General features: G+C 46.6%; 1 protein-coding gene and 1 non-coding gene across 8 annotated transcripts in view; both read left to right on the forward strand.

Moving 5' to 3' along the window:
• Positions 1 to 3,410: 3,410 nt before the first annotated feature.
• Positions 3,411 to 3,482, forward strand: TRNAE-CUC (transfer RNA glutamic acid (anticodon CUC)). The gene has a single exon. It is a non-coding gene; the product is annotated as a tRNA-Glu (tRNA).
• An 11,063-nt stretch (positions 3,483 to 14,545) lies between these two features.
• Positions 14,546 to 19,989, forward strand: part of LOC129625324 (ninein-like protein) — a 94,771-nt gene continuing 89,327 nt past the window's right edge. For all 7 annotated transcript variants that reach the window (XR_008701346.1, XR_008701347.1, XR_008701348.1 and 4 more), the window contains exon 1: positions 14,546 to 14,743. The gene's annotated coding sequence lies outside the window, so the exon portion shown is untranslated. The remainder of the gene's footprint in view (positions 14,744 to 19,989) is intronic.

Genomic DNA, 19,989 nt, shown 5'->3' on the forward strand with positions numbered 1-19,989 from the left:
CAGTTTGCCCATGAGACAGTCCAGGCACTTGAGTTCATTATGCTGCCTGAGAAGGCTCATTGCTCCCAGGTCCTGGGATCTCTAGCGGATCTCAACAGGTGGGCACCTCAGTTGCTAAGTGAGCAGTTCTTCAACAAAAGTGATCTGGTGGGGAATGACATAATTGCGTTTCTTGTAATGTGTTATTACTTTCCATTTGCACCCATCCTTAGGGAAGAACTTTGGCTTTCTGCATTCTGAATGGAATGTTACAGAAGATATTAAGAAATCTTGGAATAGACCCATTATTTTCTTAATTTTTTTGGGAGTTTGTTTTAAAATAATTCTTTATTGTTTTTCATAGTTCCCCACATGCCTAGAAAGCCACAGATTCTCAGTTGTCCAGAGGCTCACCCAAACACTGTCGTTATGGAGGAATGCCTCGTAGCCACGAGCGGGCCGTGCCCGTGGAACGCTGACACAAGGCTGGCTGTTTTCTGGTTCCATTCACACACCCGCCCACTGGCACACACACATCCTAGATACAGTAGTGCCCAGGACCCAGTGAGCGTGGTGTTGTAGGAAAGACAGTTTTTTAGTTGCAGAGGTGCTCGCTTTAGCACTGTCAGATTTCTTTGCAGCCCACAACAGGAAGCATTCTCTGTCACAATCCATTAGACACATGTATGGTGAACACTGACTCAATGTGTGTACATTAGGCATAGTTTTACCTGTTTAACAAACAAAGCTACTTCCTTGCTACGCATGATGCTCAGGATTTTTTCATTCCATCCTTTTTTAAATGGGGGAATGTATTTTTTTCATTTTGGAACAAGTCCTATTTGTGGTGCACAAGTCAAAGAATGAACGCGTGAATAGCAAAACGTCCGTCTCATCTCTTTTCCAGCAGCCCGCCTCCCCTAGAAAGGCCTCTTCTGTCAGCGCTTTGCTGTGTATCTCGTATGTAGGTGGGTGTGAGTGTATAAATTCCTCTGATTCAGTCAGCTTTTTATTTCTGCTTTTTTGATTTTAGAAAGCAATGATCTTGCTAAGATACTGATTTAAAAAGTCATGAAGCTTCTGTAAGTTGTTCCTGTTAGGAGCATCTGTCTTTGAGCTCAGCCATCCACTGCCGATAAAGGCGATGGTTCTGCTGACTTGCATGTTGTCCACTTTGAGGTCGGGACAGCTGTGAAGCCCTTCCTCTGCTCCATCTGCATGCCCTCTTCTGGGGCATACCCCATCTCAGTGATTCTCTTTACCTCTTAGGTTAGATGTCGTGTGCCCTGTGTCATCCCTTTCTTGACTTGTTCCCCCTTTGGTAGCATGCATCCTTGAGCAGTTTCCCTGTAAAGATGAGATCAACTCTCAAGTGTCTGAAAATGCTTTTATTCTCTTCTCCCAGCATTGCTCGTTTAACAGCATGTAGCCAGAGGTCACTCAGAGTTTCAAAGGCATTGCTCTGTGGCCTAGCGGCCACGTTGTTGTGACACTTGTCTTTTTCTCTTCAAGCTCGTAGAACTTTGTTTCCCGCCCCGCAGTGGTCCGTGAAAATTTCCCTTGTTGTGTTTGCATTCTCTGTCCTTGGCACTCTTGAACCTTTTCTTTGAAAAGGAACAAAACTTTACGTTCTTTATGTAACAAAACTTTACGTTCTTCAGTCCTAGAAAAATGTCCTTACTTAGTTGATAAGCGCTCTGCTCCTGTGTTTCCCACTCCGTGGACCTCCCACTCTTCAGGACCTCCTCTCCTGACATTCCACTTTGTTTTCTTTTTTCTCCCAGTTTTCCATCTCTTATTTTGTTCTACTTTTTGAAAGATTTCTTCAGCTTTACCTTTCAGTCTTACTGATTTTTTTCCTGCCTGCCATTATGTATTTTAATTTCCATGTTTTTTTCAGTTTTAAGAAAACGTTCTTAATAGCATTTATTTTTCGTTTGAGTGGAATATCATCCCTAAAAAAAATTTTTTTTTTTAATGTTTTTGAAGAATCCAAGAATCCACTGTATCTTCCATGTTGCTGTCTTCTGTTTATTTGGGTCTGTTTGTGCACATTAGAGGCTTTCCTTAAATGCCCAGTGAACCTCATGTATCATGAGTAAGAGAAAAGGGATGAAAATGCTCAATTGGAAGCTCTGCATGAACGGATGGGGCTTGTATACTCAGAGGTTCCTTTTCTGTAGGGTGCTTTGTAGGCAGTTACTTGAAAAACCCCTGGGGTCAATGTTTTAAGGTCTTTGCTCTTGGTCTGGTTTACTGGAGAGGAATCTCTGACTCCTGACTGAGTGGAGGTCTGATGTGGGCCCCTGGGAGCTGAGTGGGAAGGTATGTCACACGAGGGGACAGCCATATGGTCACTTAATCTCTGGTTGTTCCTGAGCCCATTGTGTGTGGTGTCCCTGTCTAGAGACCCTCTGTTTTTATTCCAGAGAAGCATCATGACTTCTGTTGAGTGAGGACCAGGTTGGAGGTGGCAAGGATCCAGGGATCTATTTGTATCTGCATGTTTTCTTTACCACTTTTTTTTTTTGTTTTTTTTTTTTTTTTTTGAGGGGGGTGGGGCTGTGCTGCGTGGCTTATGGGGTCTTAGTTCCCCGACCCAGGGATCGAACCCTGCAGTGAGCGTGCCAAAGCCTAACTGCTGGACTGCCAGGGAGTTGCCTCCATTGGTATTTGGAGCACCTTTTCCCCATCACCCTTAGCTCAGCTTGCTCTCTTCTGTGAGGACTGAGGTATCTGGTGGTTTCCGTGCCTGAATGTTTGAAGGGGTAGCTGTGCACCTTGTGGTTTCTCAGTGTTCCCCATTGCTGCTCTAGTCTCTGCTTTCTTGCATCTACTAAATCCTTTGCCACTTGTCCCCATGCTTTTTGGCTTCCATAATTTTGCCGTCAGTGCCTGTTTTCCTAGTTCGTGTGTGGGTGTTTAAATTCCTTTATGATACATGGTTTGCATTGGGTTTGGCGTAGAAGCAGTATTAGATGCATACTCCATTCTTTGCCTTTATTGTGGAAGCCTATCCAGTCGATGTTCAGTGTAGGTCAGGCCCCACAAAACTAGTCCTGTGCCCCACAGTCACTACCTACAGTTTGAGAAAAGCTGCTCATTTGAGCTGGAGATTTACAGCATGCCTGGAACTTAAAAAAAATTATATATGCAGCTTATTTCTTAAGATCTCTTCCCCAACTTCCTCATTCTCTGTATTCTTGTATACATTTCTTCTTTGACTTTGATTGTAATGGCAGGGCTTGTTATGATCCTGTGTTCCTGAATTTTCAAAGTTGCTTTATACATAAGATATTTATTTTGATAGGCAACTATGTTCCTATGATCACTTCTAAGACTTAAACTCAGATTTCTTCATAATAAAACCCTTCTGAATATAATCCATTCAATTTATACTTTTACAATGAAGTTTAACAGTTAACAGGGATTCCCTGGTGGTTCAGTGGTTAGAGCTCGGTGCTCTCACTGCTGGGGCCCAGGTTCGATCCCTGGTCAGGGCACTAAGATTCTAGAAGCTGCATGATGTGGCCAAAAAGAAAGGTACAGAAAAGTCACATGACCTTGGTAGGTCAAAACTGTCTATTTTAAACCACTCTTCACATATATGACATTGACAATACAGTTATTTTCATGGATTTCCTGGAAGATGTCATGATATTTTTTTCCTGGGCATCAGGCTGATCAGTGGATAAGATCCTCAACCCAAGCTTTTAATAATTTCAAAGTTAAATTTTGTGATGGTTTATTTGTTGGTTTAATATCACCCATGTAACACTTGCTGAGTTCCTAATAATTAGAGATAATCTTTTTGTACATCTCCTAAGCTTGAAATGTGTGCTTGAAAACATAATAAAGTAAATAAAATAATAATTGACAAAATACACTTTGAAAATCACACATACGGTTCTTCACTGAGTGTCCAGCAGATGTCGTTGAAATAAGATTTACAGTGCTCCTCTGAAAACAGCACTGTTTGTTACATTTAACTCCTTGGAATGTGCAAATTTTGTGGATCAGTCGGCTGACTCCTCCCTGTAGGAATGATAAACATGGAGCCAAAGCAGAACAGTCAGTACCCTGGGTACACACCGCAGTGGGTGAGACAGTCTGGATGGCATGGTGTGAGAGCCTGGCCCCAGCCAGTCCCCCTGCCCAGCCTGGCAAGTATCTCCCCAGGCAAGTGTTGGACAGTACGGCAGATCAAAGAAAACACAGGGACCATGTTTGAAGCACCAGGTAGTCAGACATAAAAGAATTTGAGGAAACATGCGTGTAACCAGCACGCTGAGCACGGATGACTCTGGAATGTAATCAAGATGAAACTTTCCTGTCACCTATTGTTTTTTAACTTCTACTTAGATGTGAAAGTTTCTCCCTGCCAGTGCATGGAGACTAGTGCTCAGACTTGCAGAAGGGCTAGCCTATCAGATGAGTCCACACTGCCATCTTTGGTCAAGAACAGGACCCCAGCACCCTGCCTGTCCCCTCAAGGCCTGAGATTCCTGGAGCCTCCCAGTGGAGATGAAGCCAGGCTGGCTCGTGCGCTCATCTCCTTGCAGCCAGGGGTGGGGCAGCGGACGGTGTGTGGACAGGGAGGAGGTCGCGTGTCTGGAGCCTGTGCCGTCATGAGTTGGCCCCATGGCCTGCAAGCCCAACAGATTCCGCACATGGCTACCTTGTGGGCTTGCCCAGGCCTCTTGAGGCCCCCACTGGCTCCTGCTGCTGCCGGGCCCCTTGTCCAGCAGGCTGCCCCCCACCCCCACCCCCACCCAAGTCCTGGTTCTCTGCCAGACCTCTTCACCACCAACCTTGACGAGTGAGACCCTTCTCTCCCAGGCAGTCCTGGATGAGAAGGACTTCACATGGGTCCAGATCAGCCTCTTTCCCGTGTCTTTACCCCACCATCCATGAGTGGAGTTACACCCCCGCCCACCTCCCTCCTCTGTTCTGACTGCTGCCCCAGGACCCTGGAACTTGCGTACTTTCTGCAGCAAATGTATGTCACCCTCTCTGAATTTCCTCATTGGCCCCGACTCTAAGTTTGAGGTCAAGGAGAGAGTTCTGCCATTCTCCAGGGGGCTGGGACACACAGGCTGCAGTAACTCCACAAAGAAACCCCAGCAAGTCCGCCTCTACTTTCTCAATATCTATGCTCTGAAAAGGGGGAGGAGCCTCCAAGTCAGGAAACTAGTTCTTGATTAATTACCTTGAAAACTTCATGGAGCCTGACACTCACTTTTGATGTCTGATATCTACTGACTTAGTTTCAATTTTGACATCCTGGTACATAAGAAAGAAGGAGTATAGTGCAAGATAGATGACCCCTTCCCAGGACTTGCCTTGTGGACCAGTGGTTAAGACTCCAGGCTCCCAATGCAGGAGGCCTGGGTTCGATCCCTGCTCGGGGAAGTAGATCTCACATGCTGCAACTAAAGATCCTGCATGTGGCAAAGAAGGTTCCACGTGCTAAGACCCAGTGCAGCCAAATAAAAAGTTTTTTAAAAAAACGCCCGAGTCAAAATATTTGCATAGAATTCAGTTCAACACAAAGTTATCAGACCCCTACTGAGTGGCAGGCAATGAGTGCTGAGCAGTCAGGAGGAGTTCACAGCCTCCAAAGAAGGAAAGTGATCAGCCTGGCTGAAGAAAGGGATCTGAGTAGGGAATGGTGACAAATGCAGCTTGGACAGGTAGGAAGGACACTCCTGGATATGAGGCTCAGGGGTGTGGAGAGCTTGTCATCAGCATTTTAGAATAAGGAGGGGTAAAGCTTGTGTGTGTGAGCTTGTGGGTTTGTGTGCATGTGTGTAATGGGGTGTATGAGTGTGGATATGGGGGGTGTGGATAGTGGAGCAAAAGTGTGTGTGTAGAGGTGGATAAATGTAAAGAGAGTTGCATATGTAGTGTGTGTGCATGTACGTGGAAGGGGTGTATATATATGCATACTGAAGTTTTGTGTGGTGGTGTGTGTGTGAATAGTGGGGAGCGAATACAGTGTTGTGGGTGCGTGCGCATGGGTGTGTGAGGAATATGGGTGTAGTGGTCTGTGTTCATGTGGATATGTGAATCGTGAGGTGAATATGGAGGGTTGTGTATGTACGTAGTGGGATTGTGTGTAAGCATGTAGTTTTTGTAGGGGTGTGTATGTGTGAATATTATGTGTGTTGAGTACTGCAGTATATGTGTGTGAAATTGTGCATGTAGCGGAGTGCTCATTAGTGGGGCGTGTGTGAGTGGTGGGGTGCATGCAGTGGAATTGTGTGAGTGGTGGGCTGTGTGTTGTGGAGTTTGTGAGGCGAGGGACTGCGGTGTCGATGCGAGCAGTGGGTATGCATGTGCTTGGTGGGATGTCTAGTGGGATTGTGTGCAGTGGGGTGTTTTGATGGTGTGTGTGTGTGTGTGTGGTGACTGAATAAAAATGACGTGAGAAAGAGTGATTCCTTGACCAGGTTAAAACATGCTTGGGTGAGAGACGGAGAGAGAGGCTGGGAATCTCCTCTAAGATGTGGGCTAGGGTGCGATTGTCTATCTGTCAAGCATTGTCTGAACTCCCGCAGCTTCTTCGAGGGGCTCCCGCCCTTGACTTCTCTGAACTTCTCTGCCTGGTGGGACCAAGGAAGCCTCAATATGCAGGTCTTACAGTTTGGGACTAAGAGGGTCTAGTTTGGGGGTTCCACTTATGAATTCCCAGGGGGGCCAGACCCCCTAAGGAGGAGCCAAGGGGGCTGGGTCGTGGGGGCACAAGGAGGGTGAGGACTGTAAGAAGCCCAATGTGGGAGGGAGTCACCCACAGGAAGGGTTCTGGTCATCAAGCCAAGCAAAACAGGCCTGAGGTGAAACCACGGGTCCAAGGACTGTGAACTCAGCACATTCCACTCTCCTGAGTGAACACTTAAAAGGGCAAATGAGTTAAAACCACAGAAAAAGAGAAAGTGGGTCTGTAGTGAGAGAAGAAAAGGAGGTAGGTATGTAAGGAGGAGGGTGAGGGACCCACAGATGAGGAAAGGTGTCTGCACTGAACTGTGTCCCTCCGCCCCACCCAGATTTCATATGGTGAAGTCCTGACCCCTAATGTGACTATTAGGAGACAGGGTCTTTAAAGAAGTGATTAAGGTTAAATGAGGCCATAAGGGTGGACCCTTAATCCGCTAGGACTGGTATCTTTATAAGAAGACACACCAAGCATGCATGTCCTCAGAGGAAAGGGCACATGAGGACACCAGGGAGTGGAGGGGAGGACATCCTTCTGCAAGCCAAGGAGAGAGCCCGCAGGTTCCACCAACCCCACCAACACCTTGATCTTGGACTTCCAGCCTCCTAGAATTGGCAGACAATCAGTTCAGTTCAGTCGCTCAGTCGTGTCTGACTCTTTAGGACACCATGGACCACAGCACACCAGGCTTCCCTGTCCATCACCAACTTCCGCAGCTTGCTCAGACTCATGTCCATCAAATCGGTAATGCCATCCAGCCATCTCTTCCTCTGTCGTCCCCTTCTCCTCCTGCCCTCAATCTTTCCCAGCATCAGGGTCTTTTCAAATGAGTCAGTTCTTTGTATCAGGTGGATAAAGTATTGGAGTTTTAGCTTCAGCATCAGGCCTTCCAATGAATATTCAGGACTGATTTCCTTTATGATGGACTGGTTGGGTCTCCTTGCAGTCCAAGGGATTCTCAAGAGTCTTCTTCAACGCCACAGTTCAAAAGCATCAATTCTTCAGCGCTCAGCTTTCTTTATAGTCCAACTCTCACATCCATACATGAGTACTGGAAAAACCATAGCCTTGACTAGACAGACCTTTGTTGGCAAAATAATGTCTGCTTTTGAATATGCTATCTAGGTTGGTCGTAACTTTCCTTCCAAGGAGCAAGCGTCTTAATTTCATGGCTGCAGTCACCATCTTCAGTGATTTTGGAGCCCCCCAAAATAAAGTCTGGCACTGTTTCCACTGTTTCCGCATCTATTTGCCATGAAGTGATGGAACCAGATGCCATGATCTTAGTTTTCTGAATGTTGAGTTTTAACCCAACTTTTTCACTCTCCTCTTTCACATTCATCAAGAGGCTCTTTAGTTCTTCACTTTCTGCCATAAGAGTGCTGTCATCTGCATATCTGAGGTTATTGATATTTCTCCTGGCAATCTTGATTCCAGCTTGTACTTCATCCAGTCTGGCATTTCGCATGATGTACTCTGCATAAAAGTTAAATAAACAGGATGACAATGTATAGCCTTGACATATTCCTTTCCAGTTTTGAACCAGTCCATTGTTCCATGTCCAGTTCTAACTGTTGCTTCTTGACCTGCATACAGATTTCTTAGGAGGCAGGTAAGATGGTCTGGTATTCCTGTCTCTAAGAATTTCCCATAGTTTGTTGTGATCCACACAGTCAAAGGCTTTAGCATAGTCAATGAAGCAGAAGTAGATGTTTTTCTGGAATTCTCTTGCTTTTTCGATGATCCATTGGATGTTGGCAATTTGATCTCTGGTTCTCTGCCTTTTCTAAATATAGCTTGAACATCTGGAAGTTTTCAGTTCAGGTACTGTTGAAACTTAGCTTGGAGAACTTTGAGCATCACTTTGCTAGCATGTGAAATGAGTGCAATTGTGTGGTAGTTTGAGCATTCTTTGGATTGTCCTTCTTTGGGATTGGAGTGAAAACTGACCTTTTCTAGTCCTGTGGCCACTGCTGACTTTTCTAAATTCGCTGGCATATTGAGTGCAGCACTTAAACAGCATCATCTTTTAGGATTTGAAACAGCTCAGCTGGAATTTCATCACCTCCACTACCTTTGCTCGTAGTGATGCCTCCAAAGGCCCACTTGACTTCACATTCCAGGATGTCTGGCTCTAGGTGAGTGATCACACCATCATGGTTATCTGGGTCGTGAAGATCTGTGTATTCTTGCCACCTCTTCTTAATATCTTCTGCTTCTGTTAGGTCCATACCATTTCTGTCCTTTATGTGCCCATCTTTGCATGAAATGTTCCCTTGGTATCTCTAATTTTCTTGAAGAGATCTCTAGTCTTTCCCATTGTATTGTTTTCCTCTATTTCTTTGCATTGATTATTTTGGAAGGCTTTCTTATCCCTCCTTGATATTCTTTGGAACTCTGCATTCAGATGGATATATCTTTCCTTGTATCCTGTGCCTTTTGCTACTCTTCTCTTCTCGGTGATTTGTAAGGCTTCCTCAGAGAACCATTTTGCCTTTCTTCATTTCTTTTTCTTGGGGATGGTTTGTACAATGTCATGAACCTCTGTCCATAGTTCTTCAGACACTCTGTCCATCAGATCTCATCTCTTGAATCTATTTGTCACTTCCACAGTATAATCAAGCTGAGTTAATAAGCTTCTTTAGTTCTTTCTTTAGTTCTTAGGTTCGTGACATTGCTACATATGTTATCCAGGCTCATCAAAGTGTAATGAAGCAACAATATCCACAAATGAATATGTTTTCCAAAAGTACTGAGGTCAGCACTTAGCCATGACTCCCAGTGAAAAAGAACCTGATATGGCAACTCTTTCCTTTAAAAGGATAAATCCTTTAAAAGGATTAAAGGATAAAGTACTCCGTTAAGTCATCTGATTGCTGTTGTTTTAAGTTGAAAACTGACTATGAAAAATCTGTGAGTTAACACTCTAAAGACAAATGCAGTATTTTGTGGCCGTTTGCCAAAGCACAGCCGTTTGAAGGTTTGCTGGCCATTCTCAACTCTCTGAAAGACATTGGAATTCATAGATAGCAATTTCATGATAGGTTATCAAAGAAAAACTAGGATATCTCTTCACAGAGAAAAACTACGCTTCTCCCCACTCAGTACTGAGACAATTGCCAGAAACATAGCATCAACATGAGAATCCAATAAAATAAGGAATCCCCCTCCCTCACTTACCAGGCTTTCTACTAATGTGTCTTGGGGGATGTAAAGACAAAAATTACTATGTCTGACTGCAGGAGTTTATAATCTAGGTGGGATTCAGAATTCCTGGAAGTCCCTGGTTAGGACTCTCTGCTTCCACTGCAAGGGGCATGGGTTCTATCGTTGATTGTGAAACTAAGATCCTGTTAGCTGCTTGGAGCAGCCAACATTATATATAGCTATAACTATAATCTTGGTGGGACTCAAACAACAAGGACTTACCAGGGGAACTTCAGATAATGATGTAAATAACAGATCAGGACACCAGAATGATTGGCACAAAGCAGAAGAGGACTATTACTGGATGACTTGGACAGATGGTCCTGAGGGTGTCTTCTCCAAAGTGATCAGGCTGGAGTGCAACCTTGATGAATGGATCAACTCAAGCAGATAGAAGCCTTTCATGTCAAAAACACGAAGGCAGGAGTGCCAAGGGCATTCTCAAGAGGCAGCCAGTACATGGCTTTGTTGGAGCCAGGGCTTCATGAGACAAAAGATAGAAGTTGGAAAGGTGCACTGGGATGTCTGAACAGCCCTGGACTAGGGTTTGTGAATCTAGATTCCCCTGCCTAGTAAATGTGGAGCCATCAAATCCTTGAGTAAAGGAATACATGGTTATGGGATGTTTGTCATTTGTCACAACACATAGATTGGAGGAGAAACATTGGGAGGTGCGGGCTTTGGGTGTAACCTGATAAGGCGCATCTTATGTTGTGAGTAGTCTTCAGAACTCTAGAGCCCTAGTTTCTCCTTCTTATACCTTAAGGTTATGCTGATCCCCACCCAGCATGTCCTGAATGTTCTTTCTCTTGCATCATTGTGCATGCATGCTAGGTCACTTCAGTGGTGTCCAAATCTGTGATCCTATGGACTGTAGCCCACCAGGCTCCTCTGTCCATGGGATTCTCCAGGTGAGAATACTGGAGTGGGTTGCCACGCCCTCCAGGGGATCTTTCTGACCCAAGGATTGAACCCCTCATCTCTTACGTCTCCTGCATTGGCAGGTGGGTTCTTTACCACTAGCACCACCTGGGAAGCCCCTTGCATCATTAGTCTCTCCAGGCATTAAGCATGCTCTAGAGACAGAGAGCACCCCACTCCAATACTCTTGCCTGGAAAATCCCATGGACGGAGGAGCCTGGTGGGCTGCCGTCCATGGGGTCGCACAGAGTCTGACACGACTGAAGTGACTTAGCAGCAGCAGCAGCAGCAGAGACAGAGAGACTGAAAGTATTTCTCATAGGACAAGATTACAAACTAACAAATAGAATTTGGGGGTAGTTTTTCTTCTAAATCCAGACTGTGGGTAAGATAATATCTTTCTAAAGGAAAGCACTGGAATCCACCACTGAGCCCAACTGCTGGTTAAATTTAAACAATACTGAGTTTGTAAAACAATTACAATCAATATTCCACTAGTAAGTAATGGTGAGAACAGAACATCTCATTTCTCCCTAAAGTGTTGGGTAATGTTTCAACTTCATCCTCCACCTAAGCAAGATAAGCTGGAAATGTTTCTGATTTTTTGAATACGGCCTTTAGTTAATAGTAATGTACTGATGCTAAATTCCTGATTCTGGTAACCATGATTGTATTAGATGTTAATTTTAGGGGAACCTGGGTGAGAAGTATATGGAAACTCTCTGTACTATTTTTGTAAGTTTTCTATAAATATAATTCTAATTCAAAATAAAAAAATTTAAAGTAGGAGAGCCACATGGATGTGGAGAGTCAGCTTTTGGACAGAAATCTGCCCTCCACTCCCCACCATGGGTTGCCAGCATCTGAAATAAAGCAAACTAAAATTAAAAAGAGCAAAATAAAGTTTCCTTTCCACTAACCTTGCCTCTTTATTGGTTTTTGAGCAGCAAGCAGCAGGACTCCCACTTTCAGTTACAGTAAGACATACCTATTGGCATTTATTTACTTACATATTTAAGACATCTAATTCTTTTATTTATTTATTTAAACTGTGCTTTGTCTTAGTTGCGGCACCTTCGTGGCAGCGCTCAGGCTGTTCAAGGGCTTCTCTGCAGTTGCAGTGTGTAGGCTCAGTAGTTGGAGGCTCCACAGCCCGTGGGATCTTAATTTCCTAACCAGGGATGGACCCAGTGCCCCCCTGAATTGTAAGGTGCATTCTTAACCACTGGACCACCAGGGAAGGCCTCCGACTAGCATTTAATTTTTAAATATCCAAGGTGGAGGATTCCTGGTCTCCCTGCCTCCTTCAGATAAGCAGCCACGGATTAGCTCATTTAAACGTGATGCATTCTTGTTGGGCTTCCTAGGTGGTGCAGTGGTAAAGAATCTGCCCACCAATTTGGAGACAAAAGAGATTCAGGTTCAATTCCTGGGTCAGGAAAACCCCCTGTAGGAGGAAATGACAATCCACTCCAGTATTCTTGCCTGGAAAATTCCATGGACGAGGAGCCTGGTGGGATACAGTCCATGGGGTCCCAAAGAGTCAGATATGACTTAGACACATGCTTATCCAGGGATTATTTTTAAAATTTCTAAATTACAGATGAGGAAACTGAGGAAACCAAGGGTTAAACGACTGGGTGGTTCACAGCCAGTATATGGCACTATGATTCCCATGTTGTTATTGTTGTTATTCAGTCACTAAGTCGTGTCCAACTCTTTGTGACCCCATGGACTGCAGCATGCCAGGCTCCTCTGTCCTCCCAGAGTTTGCTCAAATTATATCCATTATATATACAGCTTTGACATACTCCTTTCCCAATTTTGAACCAGTTCACTGTTCCATGTCCAGTTCTAACTGTTGCTTCTTGAGCTGCATACAGGTTTTGCAGGAAGCAGGTAAGATGGTCTGGTATTCCCATCTCTTTAAGAATTTTCCACAGTTTGTTGTGGTCTACACAGTCAAAGGCTTTAGCATAGTCAATGAAGCAGAAGTACATGTTTTTCTGGAATTCTCTAGGTTTTCCATGATCCAGCAGATGTTGGCAATTTGATCTCTGGTTCCTTTGCCTTTTCTAAATCCAGCTTGAACAGTTGAAAGTTCTCGGTTCACACACTTTTGAAGCCCAACTTGAAGGATTCTGAACATTACTTTAGCATGTGAAATGAGTACAGTTGTGCAGTAGTTTGAACATTCTTTGGTACTGCCCTTCTTTGGGATAAGGGCAAAGGAAAATACACTCTGTCACTGCTTCCACTTTTTTCCTTCTATTTGCCATGCAGTGATGGGACTGGGTGCCATGATCCTAGTTTTTTAAACACTGAGTTTCAAGCCAGCTTTTTCACTCCTCTTTCACACTCATCAAGAGGCTCTTTAGTTCCTCTTTGCTCTCTGTCATTAGAGTGGTATCATCTGCGTATCTGAGGTTATTGATATTTCTCCTGGCATTTTGCATGATGTACTCTGCATATAAGTTAAATAAGCAGGGTGACCTTAAACACCCTGGACCTACTCCTTTCTCACTTTTGAACCAGTCCATTGTTCCATGTCCAGTTCTGTTGCTTCTTGACCCACATACAAGTTTCCCAGGAGACAAGAAAGGTGGTCTAGTATTCCCATCTCTTGAAGAATTTTCCACAGTTTGTTGTGATCCACACAGTCAAAGGCTTTAAAATAGTAAGCAGAAGTAGATTTTGGGGGGGCATTCTCTTGCTTTTTCCACAATCCATCAAATGTTGGCAATTTGATCTTTGGTTTCTTTGTCTTTTCTAAACCGAGCTTGTATATTTGAAAGTTCTCAGTTCATATACTGCTGAAACTTGAAGGATTTTGAGCATAACCTCGCTAGCATATGAAATAAATGCAATTGTACATTAGTTTGAACATTCTTTGGCATTGCCCTCTTTGGAATTGGACTGAAAACTGACCTTCTCCAGTCCTGTGGCCAGTGCTGAGGTTTCCAAATTTGCTGACATATGGAGTGCAGCACTTTAACAGGATCATCTTTTAAAATTTTAAATACCTCAGCTGGGATTCTGTCACCTCCACTAGCATCATTTGACATCAAATTTATTCTCCAACTGGTGAGTGAGAGAGAACCCAAGCAAGCAAAGAGTAAGGAACAGGAGAGGAAAGACAGTCTTCACTCGGGCAACATGCACCGTTGGGAATTTAGGGGAATTTCCATCAACTGGAATCGACCAGGGTCTTGGCAGCTTGACCACCTTGGCGTGGCCTGACTTTCTGCTGGTCCCTCCCTGTCTGGGAAAGGTCACAGGCACAGTGTAAAGGCTCTGGCATCACTCCGAGCAGCAGAGCATGGTGCTCAACTTGGGTTTAGGGTGTGTTGCCTGGTTTGCTTCCAAAAGAGGATGCTAGGCCGACACCTGAGAACAGGAGTGCATTGCTCACAGAGATCAGCAAGGTCAGCCCCTTGGTTCATCCCCTGAGGCTCTAAATTTTCCCAAGATGTTCCCGGGGCAGCGCGTAGCCCTCTCGTCCTTTAGGATCCCCACCCAGCCGACTCCAGACGGGGCCCCACCCACTGCGGGCCCGCCCACCGACCCCTCCCACTCGGCACGGGCCACGCCCCTCTTGAGGGGGCCCCGCCCCTGGCTTTGCCCTGCCGCGGAAGGTCCCGCGATCTCTGGCCCCGCCTCTCCGCCCCGCCGCGCCCCTCCGGCTCCGCCTCTAAGTTGGGGCCCGCCTCCGGCTCAGGCTCCGCCTCCCCTGGTCCCGCCCAGGGCTCGGCCCTCGTTGCCCCGCGCCTGGAGCAGCCTCAGCGCCTGCTGGCGGGGAGGAGAGCGGCTCCCGGGCCTCCAGACACAAAGAGCGGCGGCGAGACGCGGCTCGGAGCGGAGCGCACGCTCGCGCCCTTGGCCTGTCCCCGCGCGGGCGGGACCCGAGACGCCGCAGCCCAGGTGAGCCGAGCGCGGGGGGTAATCGCGCACCCGGGGGCGTACAGTGGCGGGCGCTGGGACCGCGGGCCCGGGCTCCGCGCCTAGCTCTGCCCCCGGGCCTGGGGGCCCCTGGGTCAGTCCGGAGGGAACTCGCTTCCCTCGAGACCCTGGGGCGCGGGGCGGCTTCGGTAGAGCCAGTCCCTCTCGCGGGTCGCGTCTGGGTTGCCTCTCCAGGACCTTGGCTCAGGTGGCCGGCGGGCGATCGGCTGGGGTCCCAAGGCGGCCGGGCCGGTCCTCTAGGCGGCTGCTGGCGTCCAGTTACTGCTCGGGATGAGCTCTGAGTAGGAAGATCGCCTCACTGTGCAGAAGCTCTGCTTCCTACCTGCTTCCTTTTGCTGTATTACGAGTTTGCACTTGGAAAAATTGTTAGAAATAAGGACTCACGCTCTGGGGCGGAAAAGTCTGTTTTGAGTTTTGTATGCTGTGAGTAGTTTTTGCAGAAGCGCGGCTTTCCTCCCGCGGGTGCGCTCAGTCGCGGATCCCATAAATCATACTGATAACTGGAAACTCCTTGTTGAGCTGTGTATTTGCACAAGATGGAAGTGAGGAAGGTCGCTCGGTTCCTTTCTGCTCCTGGAGACTTAGGCCGAGCTGTGGAACGGCTCCGGGGGTGGTGGTGCAAGGGAAGGGGGGGTTGGGGGCAAGAACTGGGAGCCGGTGGTCTTGTGATGGTCCAGGCTGGAGGGTCGAGTGATGCTCGCGGTCCCACCGCCAGCACTGTCAATAGGACGGAGCGACGGTAAGCTGCTCTTGAGGGGCTGCTGCTGAGATTATAGTTCAGGTTCAATAAAAAAAATAGATAATCGTTTTTGCAGAATGGTAAAATAACAAGCCATCTCCAAAGCACCTGAATCTCAGATAACATTTTACATCATCAAACTAGGAGAACAGTTTATCGAAAAGTTAGGGTTTTAACATTTTTTAATTGAGGAATTTATCTTATTTACCTTTTCTTTTTAGCCACTCCGCTTGTGGGATTTGAGTTCCTCTGACCAAGGATCCAACCTATGCCACCTTCCTGGAGTCCTAACCACAGGACCACCAGAGAATTCTGTTCAGTTGAGGAGTTTATATAAACTTTGATGGATAGCTGTTTTTCTCTAGCTCATGTTTACCCCAGACATGAGAAGCCCAGGCAGGGCTTCTTGGAGGTGGATGGGCTGTGTCATTGTGCACATGCTGGGGATTCATCCCTTAGTGTTACAGTAGTACCCTTACATATGAACCTTCACGTTGTGAACTTTCAAAGATGCAAATGTGCGTCGCATCACCATCAGGCAGGAGTGAAATTGCAGGTTGTCCTCCATCTGTGGCTGATGATCCTTCACCTCTACCATCTCCCACCTCCTTTAGTCAGTAACTCTTCTTGCCTGTTGTAACTCTCCTTGCCTGTTTAGTCAGTAACTCTTCTTGCCCCTGTGTGCCAGCTGTTGTACTGTAGTGTTTCAAGGTACTGTACTGTAAGATTAAAAATGTTTTCTTTATTTTTTTGTGTTTGTTTCATTTGTGTGAAAAGTGTTGTAAACCAACTATAGCACAGTGCTATATAGCCGACTTTGTTAGTTGGGTACCAGTGCTAACTTTGTTGGACTTATGAACAAATCGGCTTTAAGGACATGTTCTTGGAATGGAGCTTGTTCATATGTAGGGGACTTACTGTAGTTTGATTCTGTGTCTTGAGTCCTTACGAACATCTGGTGGTGGGAAATAGAGTAACAGAAGAGTTGTAGAGTTCTAACTGAGTATTTAAGGTGTTCAGATCCTGCCCTTTTATGGTGAGTGGCTTTAGGTGCTGGTTGCTGGTTACTAGATGGTTTGTTTCTTTTTTTTTTTTTTTTTTGAAGATGGCGCATGTGGTGTTTGGGGCATGTGATAGATCCCTCTGTCCATGTTCTTTCTACGTTGGACACTTAGCTTTGGATCTTGCCACAAACAGGCAGTTGCTGAACATCTCTCTTCTTCTCTGACTCAAGATAGGTCTAGAAGAAGGAGGCAAAAACAGTGTCTGGCGTGCCTTGAAGTAGAAGTTTCAGAGGTGGAGTCAGGTGCATGGCATGGCTTCTGACTGAAGGAATAGTGCCCTCCAACTTGGAAGAGTGTTTCCAGTACCCAGGCCACTTTGCCGTCTGATTCCATGGTCATTCCCTAAAAAGTTGAGTGGCAGTAGCTGTAACTGGACTTTAGGTTTGAACTTAACTTAGTCCTTGGCTTCAAGTGCAGTGAAGTGAAGTGAAGTGAAGTCGCTCAGTCGTGTCCGACTCTTTGTGACCCCATGGACTGTAGCCTACCAGGCTCTTCTGTCCATGGGATTTTCCAGGCAAGAATACTGGAATGGGGTGCCATTTCCTTCTCCAAGTATGAATTAGGAATTCAGGCTCGAGGCCAGCAACTTGGTTAATCACAAGCAGGAGGCCAGACTCTACCTGGAGCTATTTGGCGGGTGGTGGCAGCAGAAGGTTTCCCCTGCCCCGTCCCCGAGGTGACCTTGAGCCCGCTGGTGAGACCTCTCCGCCAGGGGATTCTGACTGTCAGCATTGTTTGGCTTGTGAACTGTGGGACCAAGGGGTTCTTTTGGGCATTCTGTATTTTTAGTTTCTTGGTGGAAGTTGGAGTTTGCATCTGCTCTGATAGTTGCCCTTTTCTTTCTCAACTCTGGATGGCCCTTCCTTAGACTTGGGGGCTGAGGTGCAGGCTTTGGGTGGGCTTGTGTGGCTCACTGCACAGGTGGTGTGTCCGTGGTACCTGGGCCCCATGCCGCACTGAGCTACTGTCAGAAATGGAGCCGATTCTCTTGGTGATTTCTGTTTAAATTGTAGCTAAGCACTCACTGTGGGCCAGGCTCTCTTCTCAGTGCTTTGGGTAAATTCCTTTGGCTGGTGCTCACAGCAGTCTGCCGAGCTGGCTGTACTGTGGTTCCCATCTCGAAGACTGGTACTTCATTGCCTCAGTGACAACGTTGTTTCTTTACATTAGAAAGAAAATGAGGGTTTTTCAGTGTTGGTGACTGAAAACCAAAAAAAAAAAAAAAAAAAAAGCCCATGAAGCTGTGACTAACATCATCTGTCTAGTCATCCTAAGTGCGGGACAAGAGAGGAACTTTCAACCAAATTTCATCTGTGAACAAGAGTGTAGATGGCTTAATAAACTGGCCTTGCATTCTGTGGGCCTCCTGGATGTGTCTGTCCTTGGAAGTAACAATAACAACTAACAATAGTAACAAAAGAGCTGGAGTGTAGGAGTGTGGTTCACGCCAGGTGGTGGGGTTGCTCTCAGGGTCACAGATGGCGTGAATTTAAGAGCCAGCATCACATCATGTAATGAAACATTCACAGGTTTGGGGTTCAGTTTCAGGGCACAGGGGTTTCCTTGTGCCCTGGTAAAGAATCTGCCTGCAATGCGGGAGGCCTGGGTTCGATCGCTAGGTTGGGAGGATCCCCTGCAGAAGGGAACCACTGCCCACTCGTGTTCTGGCCTGGAGAATTTCATGGGCAGAAGAGCCTGGCAGGCTACAGTCTATGGAGTCACAAAAAGTCGGACACGACTGAGCGACCTTCACTCTCTCACTTCAGGGCACAGGAATTTTGTAAACGATTGTAAATTCTCTAACAACCAACAAGACAGTCTGCTCAGTGGAGAGTTTGATGAGCAGGCTGTCATACCCCAGGGAGGGCTCCCTGTACCTGGACCATCTCCACCTGCCCTGTGCTCGGGGGTCCCGAGGCGCCGCTCCATCCAGCCACCTGGCCTCTCGTCTTCCGGCTGCGTTCCCAGAAGTGGGCAAAGCCAAGTAAAAGTGGGCAGCGTCACCAGTTCTCCAGCTGGGGCTGGATGACAGAGCCGGGGGTAGACCAGACTCCTCCACTCACACTGGAGGACGCTGACCCCGTGATAACAGGAAGGGCTGTGCAACCACCTCCCGGGCGTGATACTGCTGACTGCAGCCACCACTGAGCCCCCTGGGCCCAGGTGACTGGTTCTGTGGTTCGGGTCCCGAGAAAGCCGCTGCTGTCTAAGGACCTGGATGAAGAAAGGGACAGGGCGAGTTTGCCCCTGGACTGGGCCACTGTCTGCATCAATGACCTGTGCTCGCTGCTGGTCGCACTCTAACAGGTCATTCACAAGGTTCTACATAATTCATCAGACTTAGTCGGTGCTGCTCTGTGGCAAAAAAGTAAAAACATAGCTGGTAGTTAACATGCAGCAGTGTGGCTTCAAAATTAAGCAGTTCTTGATACATTTTTAATTCTTTTTGAATACTCATTATTTCAAGTTGAACACACAAAATAAGGTGTTGACTGCCCCGCTGTGGATGCCCCTTAACTAAGTGACTGATCAAAGTTACGGTCCCAGATAACCTCCTGATAAGAGGTGCAGAGAAGGACACAACCTTGCTTGGGGTATTGCTGCGGTAACCTGAATCTCGTGTGGGAAACAAACTACATTTGAGTCACATTCTACAAAGTAACTTGCCTCTGGCCTCTTTTCTGGGTATGCTGGGTCTTCGGTTACTGCTCGGGCTTTTCTCTAGTTGCTGCAAGCGGAGGCTGCACTCTGGTTGCGGCGCGCAGGCTTCTCACCTCTGTCAGCAGAGCCTGGGCTCGAGGGCCTGTGAGCTTCAGCGGCTGCTGCTTCTGGGCTCGAGAGCGCAGGCTCGGTTTGTGGCTCATGAGCTTAGTTGCTCTGCAGCATGTGCGATCTTGCTGGATCAGGGATCGAACCTGTGTCTCCTGCATTGGCAGGCGGATTCTTTACCACTGAACCACCAGGGAATCCCTGGCCTCTGTACTCTTAAACTTTCAGGGTCAAGAAACTCTAAGAAAGATGAGGAACTATTCCAGTTGAAAGAGTGCTAAGGGATCTGAGAACTATATACAGTGCTTAGCTGTGGACTGGATTCGGGGGAGGGTAGCTGTAAAGGACATTATTGGGTCAGTGGGCAAAACTTGAGTGTGAAGGTGGATGGGCCAATAGTATGCTAGCAATATCATGTTTCCTGAGTCTGATAACAGTGCTGTGACCATGTCCTTGTGTTTGTAAATACGTATGGAAGTAGGGCATTGACCAAAAAGTTCATTTGGGTTTTTCTGTTACATCTTTTGAAAAGCCTGAACAAACTTTTTGGCCAATTCTATGTTTATGGATAAGACGGCACATAGTCTAAAACTTCATGGGGTAAGGGGGAGGGGAGAAAGTGATCATATGGACAA

Source organism: Bubalus kerabau, chromosome 13 (assembly GCF_029407905.1).
Source record: "Bubalus kerabau isolate K-KA32 ecotype Philippines breed swamp buffalo chromosome 13, PCC_UOA_SB_1v2, whole genome shotgun sequence".
Lineage (NCBI taxonomy): Eukaryota > Metazoa > Chordata > Mammalia > Artiodactyla > Bovidae > Bubalus > Bubalus kerabau.